General features: G+C 44.0%; 1 pseudogene; it reads left to right on the top strand.

Moving 5' to 3' along the window:
- The first annotated feature begins 1,239 nt into the window (after positions 1 to 1,239).
- On the top strand, positions 1,240 to 3,093 carry LOC150060252 (ubiquitin-ribosomal protein eS31 fusion protein pseudogene; annotated as a pseudogene).
- Positions 3,094 to 7,151: the final 4,058 nt, after the last annotated feature.

Below are 7,151 nucleotides of genomic sequence, written 5' to 3'. Positions count from 1 at the left end.
TGGACCCGTGGTTTCCACATGTGACATAACTCCTTACAGAAAGGAAGCAGTACCAAGGGAGCATTCTCCTTCCCGTGCCCCATCTCCCACCCACTGATATCATCTGGGGGAGAATCGGATCAGCTATATAATTTGTGGATCCCAGAGCAGACGGGAACCTGGGAAGTTTGTTGAAACACACACACACACACACACACACACACACACACACACACACACACACACACACTGCCTAGAATGACAAGATAGCTAGAGCAGAGCTTTGATTCAAGTCTGGGTATTCCCATGTATAGACTCATACTTGCTTCTTTGTGGGCCCGAAGATACTGGCCCTATTTAGCAAGAATTAGGGAAGGGGTTTTGTCTTCCCTACACAGCTTCCATCTCCTGCATATGTGATCAAGAGCTGCCACCAAATGCCAAAAAACCTTTGGCTTTCATCCCTCCCCACCCTACCCCCCAGAGCCTAAAAATTCCTTGAGGGCCAGAGAAACTGGGTGGATGCATAGACTCAGAAGGGCACCCATCCTTCCCTCTGCAGGTCCCTGCAAGGCTCGTGCTGTGTCCGACGCCCAGCTTTGCCGATTCTTAGAAATGGCACAAACTTCAACCCATGATCTAGCAAAGGCTGAGACTTCACAGCCCAATCCTACCACTGGAAATGCCTCAGACTACTCCAACATTTTGATTTGATCAAACTCGGAAAGTCTGAGGCTAAATATGTCATCTCCCAGCAGCCCCTTGGTACATTTTACACATTGCATTTTAATGAAAATACAATCCTTTCAATATGTGACTCATTTTCCCAGTACTAGTCAAAATATTTACAAAGTACTTGATTCATAAGAAGGCTTTTATTACTGACAAAAAGTCTGAGGTTCCTTTTCCAGCTCTGCTTCAAGCTCCATTTAGAAAGCGCATATGGGAACAAAATCTCCCTCTGTACAACCTAATGCTTGTGATTAGGGCCAGCCAATTCTATTCTCCCAAGTTGGAGCGGAAACACAGATCGTGATTAAAACCAAGCCACTTGTGCTTTCTTGGAAGGTGTTTTTGGAAAGCACACCTGAGGCCAAGCATGATAGTGCACACCTGGGATCCCAGCACGTGGGAGGCTAAGGCAAAAAGATCATGAGTTCAAAGCTAGCCTGGGCAATGTTAACAAAAACAAAACAAGCAAAAATCTGTGGCCTCCCTCACAGGCATTCCAAATGGTGGCATGTTGTTCTTTGAGGGTACATGGACCTTGTAGACATAGTCCACAGTTTATTGCAGTCAAGTGCTAAACCCAAAATAGACTACTGCATCAGGCATATCTGTTATTTTAGCAGCTGGGGGTTTCATGAACATTTGAGGAAGTCCTGAAGTCCTCAGAACTGTAAGGCACATAACTTCTCATCTGTTCTGGACACAACAGTGAGGGTGTGATTAGAAGCAGTCTCCATCTCCTGAGATGGCTGCTCTGAAGATGGTAGTATTTAGTTCATTATATGCATTTGAGAATTCTTAATAATAAAATAGATTATTACCTTTGTTAAATAATGACATTTCTTTTTTTGCCAGTCCTAAGCTTGAGCTCAGGGCCTGAGCACTGTCCTTGGACTTTCTCAAAGCTAGAGCTCTACCACTTGAGCCTCAGAACCATTCCGGCTTTTTCTTTTGTATGTATGTGGTACCGAGGATTTGAATCCGGGCCTTTGTGCATGCTAAGCAAGCACTGTACCACTAGGCCAAACTCCCGGCCCCTCCCATGACATTTCTTATACACCAAATTTTTAAAAACAAAACAACAAACAGTAAGACTTTGGTCCATAGACTACTGTCTTTTCTTTGGTCAGTTGTGGGGCTTGAACTCAGTGCCTGAGCCTCTCTGTACTCAAGGCTAGCATTCCACCACTTGAGCCATAACACCACTCCAGTTTTTGACTGGTTAATTGGAGGTGAGAGTCTCACAAGGACTTTGTTGCCTGGGCTGGCTTTGAACTGTGATCCTCAGATCTCAGCTTCCTGAGTAGCTAGGATTACAGGTGCAAGCCACCCACACCTGGCAGACTATTGTCTTTTATAAAACACCAAATTGGCTAGGCACTGGTGGTTCATGCCTACCCAGGTGGCTAAGATCTTCATGGTTCAAAGCTACCCCAGGTAGAAAACTCTTATTTCCAATTAACGGCAAAAGGAAGCCAGAAGTAGAGCTGTGGTTAAGTGACAAACCACTATCCTAAAGCAAATGTAAAGCTCAAGGACAAATCCAAGCTCCAGAACCAGCACACACATGCACACACACATACACATACACACATACATACACACACAGCACAAAATTGAAGCCAGGTGCTAGCAGCTCCTGCCTAGAATTGTACCTACTCAGGAGAAACTAGAGGACTCTGTTTGAAGCCAGCCTGAACAGAAAAGCCTGTCAGAAGTTCTCTCAGAAATAACCAAGAAACAAAAAAAACAAGCTAATGAAGCATGGCTCAAGTGTTAGAACACCCGAAAGCAAGCAGGCTGAGTAAATGCAAGACCCTAAGTTCACAACTCTAGTAGGAACACACACACACACACACACACACACACACACACACACAAGAACACAAAAATAGAGAACCCCTTTCTGATCCGCCATCAGCGGTGGGACCACCACCAGGATACAGATTTTTGTCAAAACCCTTACGGGAAAGACCATCACACTCGAGGTTGAACCCTCAGATACCATAGAAAATGTAAAGGCCGAAATCCAGGATAAGGAAGGAACTCCTCCTGCTTTGCTGGTGAGCGCTGGAAGATGGCGCGCCTTATCTGATTACAACATTCAAAAGGAGTCCACTCTTCATTTAGTGTTGAGACTTCGGGGTGGTGCTAAGAAAAGGAAGAAGTCTTACACCACTCCCAAGAAGAACAAACAGAAGAGAAAGAAGGTTAAACTGGCTGTCTTGAAATACCATAAGGTGGATGGAAATGGCAAAATTAGGGTCTTCGTCGAGAGTGCCCTTCGGATGAATGCGGTGCTGGAGTTGTTATGGCTAGCCACTTTGACAGACGTTATTGTGGCAAGTGCTGTCTCACTGTTTCAACAAACCAGAAGACAAGTAACCGTATAGGAATTAATAAAAAGGCACAAACTAAAAAAAAAAAATGAGAACCCACAGCTTTCAAATACACTATCAGTAAGGTGAGACTAGGACAAAGGAAAGAGAACCAAAAATGTTTCCACCCAGCACTTCCAGAGTGGGTACTGACCAAGACAAGGACGCTACTTGGAAAGAACTCATGTTGATCTTGGCAGTCTAGACAGGACAAGTTAAAACTCTAGAAAAAAAATGGAACAGAAAAAAAAAACACTCTTAAAATCTCACACAAAGAACACAGGTGGCTTTCTCATTACAGAAGGGAATTTGGAAGTTCTACGAGCCCCTTCTAGGTGAGATAATATCTCTCTTTTTTAAAATATATTTTATTGTTATTGTAGAGGTGGTTACAGTTACAGGAGCCAGGAAATAAGTACATTTCTTTTTGAATCATGTCACGCCTTTGAGATGATATTTCTTTAGATGGGTGTTGGCTCTCCTCCAAGTCAAAGGGGGCAATGTCCTAGCTCTAGCCTTACCCCACAGCCTAGGGCCGACTGAACAGGGAAGGAGGGGGGCCCTCAAGCCCACACTGCTATCTATCTGGCAATGGTTTGAGGAGCATGAAATTGGGCCTGGGCTTTCCCTTTTGTTACAAAAATTGGATTAAATGAGCTGTCTGTCACCCTGCCCCTTCACTTACACAAAAGCAACACAAGGTATTAAGGGGTCCGGGGGGCCTCAGGAACAACTCTGGGAAGCTTGAGAGGGATCCCCTCTGCATATACAACTGACCCCTGGAGTCTGCCAGGGGGCCTTGTGGTAGGAACTAGAAGACAGGTAATAAACTGAGTTTTTGTCAATGTATGCCTCAGTAGCTCAGGATGAGCTACTAAGTTAAAGACAAGTGCCAGTGCCAGTGGATCATACCTGTTATCCTCCCTACTCAGGAGTCTGAGATCTGAGGATCATAGTTCAAAGCCAGCCTTATCTTCAGCTCTTACCTCCAATTAACTAGCAAAAATACTGGAAGATCTGTGGCTCAAGTGGTAGAGTACTTGAACAAAAGAGTTCAGGGATAGCATCCGAGCCCTGAGTTCAAGCCCCAGCACTCCAGTACGTACACACACACACACACACACACACACACACACACACACGCACGCACGCACGCACGCACGCACGCACGCACAGAGTTGATGACCAGAATTTAGCTGTGACCCATCCTCTGACCCATCTCATGCAATCTTGGTCACCTTATGCTTCCAGCTTCCTGGCTTTAGTGCTTCAAGGCTGTGCTGGGAATATGTGGAAGGCATAGAGAGGAAATCCAAGGTCAAGGACAAGGTGGAGCAGAGAGCCAAAGATGATGAACAGCTGCTAGCTCCACCTGATATTACCAGCGGTCCTATGCAAATGACTACTTCCCATCACACACACAGCCAATTTGCAGGAGACATTTCCCCCACAGGTGACAGGGAGCTGTACGACGACTAGGGTGCCTCTTCTGATTTACACAGACCTATGTGGGTTCATAGCAATTCTGACTTAAGCCATAAATAACCAGGTAGCTTCTGCTTGTATTATCAGACTAGAAACACCACCTTCTGGCACAACATTGGAGTTTCCCTTCTTAGAGGAAGGAAACTCATGGATCTAGATGTTTCCTGTCTAAATTTGTGATATAAACACCTTGGCAGATATATTCATTAGGAATTAAATTCAGCCTGCAGTGAGATGGATCCACAAAGTAAAATGAAGTGCAACTTTATTCTCTTCCATAAAAAATAGAAAGTAGGTGGGCCAGGTCCAAGATGGTGACTCTAGGAGGTCAGAAGGGAGTGAGCTCTTTCCATCCATATTGTTATATTATCCTCTGACCTTCTTCAAGGTCATCTCAGCATTCCAAAAAGGAAGACTAGAGGCAGAAAGAGGATTGCATTACCCAGATAACTCTGCCTTCCTTAAAGAGGATTTCCAAAATTCCCATACAACACCTCCCTTTAGGCATCACTGCCTGTATCCAGCCACAGAGGCAGCTGGGAAATATAGTTTATAAGTTAGTGCATGGCCAGCCTCATGAGTTCTCACTGCCCTGATGCCTGCTAAGCACAAGCCTTTTTTCATTCCTCTTATATATTAATTTATCACCCTTTCCAGTAGCCACACAGGCCACAGCCAATGACAAAGAACAGATCCAATAGACAAAGCACAGCTAGGGAATTTTCCCCACTTGGAAAAGTTGGGTCTCCTTTTTTTTTTCCCATTTGCCAAGCAAACTTTTGACCTAAGTAATTAGATAAGATATAAGCAACAAGGAGAAAATATAGAAGATATACACGTATATATGCATACACACACACACACACACATCTGAGTTAGTCTTTGAATTCCTCAACACAGATATGAGGAAGATCCATTCTATTCATTTGGGATGCAGGACACTGGAAGATCCTGGGGAACTGGGAGACCTGTTTATCATGTTCAGACTAAGACTGAAAAAATACCAAGCCACATCTCAACTTTACAGCCTGTACTTTGAAGCTAAAATTCTAAGGAAATAACTACTGCGAGCTTATTTCTCCACCTTAGTTGATAAACCATAACTGTTAAAGGCACGGGAAGAATTATAAATAGTGTTCTAAAACAGTGAGATTTTTGTTCTTGTCATTCATGATTTGGCTTGTCTGTAACAAACAGAAGGATTCTACAATGACAATTTCCTTTTTAACTTCTGAAGTCAGTTAATAAAGTTAAAGTCAAGCCAGGAGCTGGTGGCTGATGTCTGTAATCCTAGCTACTCAGGAGGCTGAGATCTGAAGATCACAGTTTGAAGCCAACCCCAGTAAAAATGTCTGTGAGACTTTTATCTCCAAGAAACTACACACAAAAAGGCGAAAGTGGTGCTGTGGTTCAAGTGGTAGAGTGCTGAGCACCAAGTGGTGGGCACAAAGAGATTTAGGGGACAGCGCCCAGACCCTAAGTTCAAGTCCCAGGACCAGCAAAATATAAAAATAAAAAATTAAATCAAAGTCAGTATTTAATGTCTTTACTATAAGTTCAGAAAATGTTTACATTAAATCATTACCATGGCAGAATTGTTTGTTACTACTGGATTGAGAGGGTTAAACCTCTCAGGGGCTATTTTGAAATTATATTGACAGTCATGAGCTTTCCATTTTGTATCACTGAGTCATGGGTTACAGTTCTGAGACTATCCCTACAGCCATACTCTGGCATCCCAAAATGGAGGTACTAGAGCTGGAGAGTAGCGAAAAACAAGGCCTGGAGTTTTGAGAGGCCATTGTTCTTTCCCACATGCATCTCTAGCAACTGACAACTCATCAGTGGAGCCCATTCTCCCAGTGCCTCACCCAATTCTCCTTGCAGTCTGCATCCTGAAGCCTGTGTCAGTGGGCATCGAAGGCAAGAGAGCTTGTCCTTGCCAAGGTCATGAGGCCTAGGACAGCATCCTCCTCCTTCACTTTTCTTGCTTGCTGGTTGCTTTCAGCACACTGGGTATCTCCAGGCCTTCTCTTCACAAATATACCCTCAGGCTCTTCAGGCCATCTACCTCCATTCCTCTGCTGTAAAAATGAATACTGGAAGCACACTTATCACCTAAGGGCTTCTCTAAGAGGAAGCAATAAGTACCAGGCTTTTAGGCCTGCAGTAGGGGGTATCTACTGTCTTCAGTACAACTGTTTGAGGAAGGTGACATTTGAGGTGGTTCTGAGACTTCCGTGTAGAAGGGAAGAAAGAGGAAACAGGATTTCTCTAGAAGAATCATGTCCATTGAAGCACCTGGAATAAAGCCCTGAGGGAAGGACAGCCAGTCTTTTTGATGGTGCTGACTGGCTGGTTTCTCCCAGGAAACAAAACCAATAGAACACAGCCGTAGAAGAGAAGATTTAGTATGGAAACTGGCTCACACAGTTGTGGAGGCAGAAGAGTTCTTTGATTTGCAGTCTGTTGGAATGCTGATGGTGTAACTCAATTCAAGTCCAAAAGTATAAAAACCCGAGTTACTGATGATTCCAGACAGGGAAAAAAAAAAAAAAAAAAAAAAAACAGATGTCAGCA

This window comes from Megascapheus bottae, chromosome 7 (assembly GCF_031878675.1).
Source record: "Megascapheus bottae isolate mThoBot1 chromosome 7, mThoBot2.hap1, whole genome shotgun sequence".
In the NCBI taxonomy this organism is placed as follows: Eukaryota; Metazoa; Chordata; class Mammalia; order Rodentia; family Geomyidae; genus Megascapheus; species Megascapheus bottae.
The sequence above is the reverse complement of the archived record's forward strand: the minus strand, read 5'-3'. Positions and strand labels throughout refer to the sequence as shown.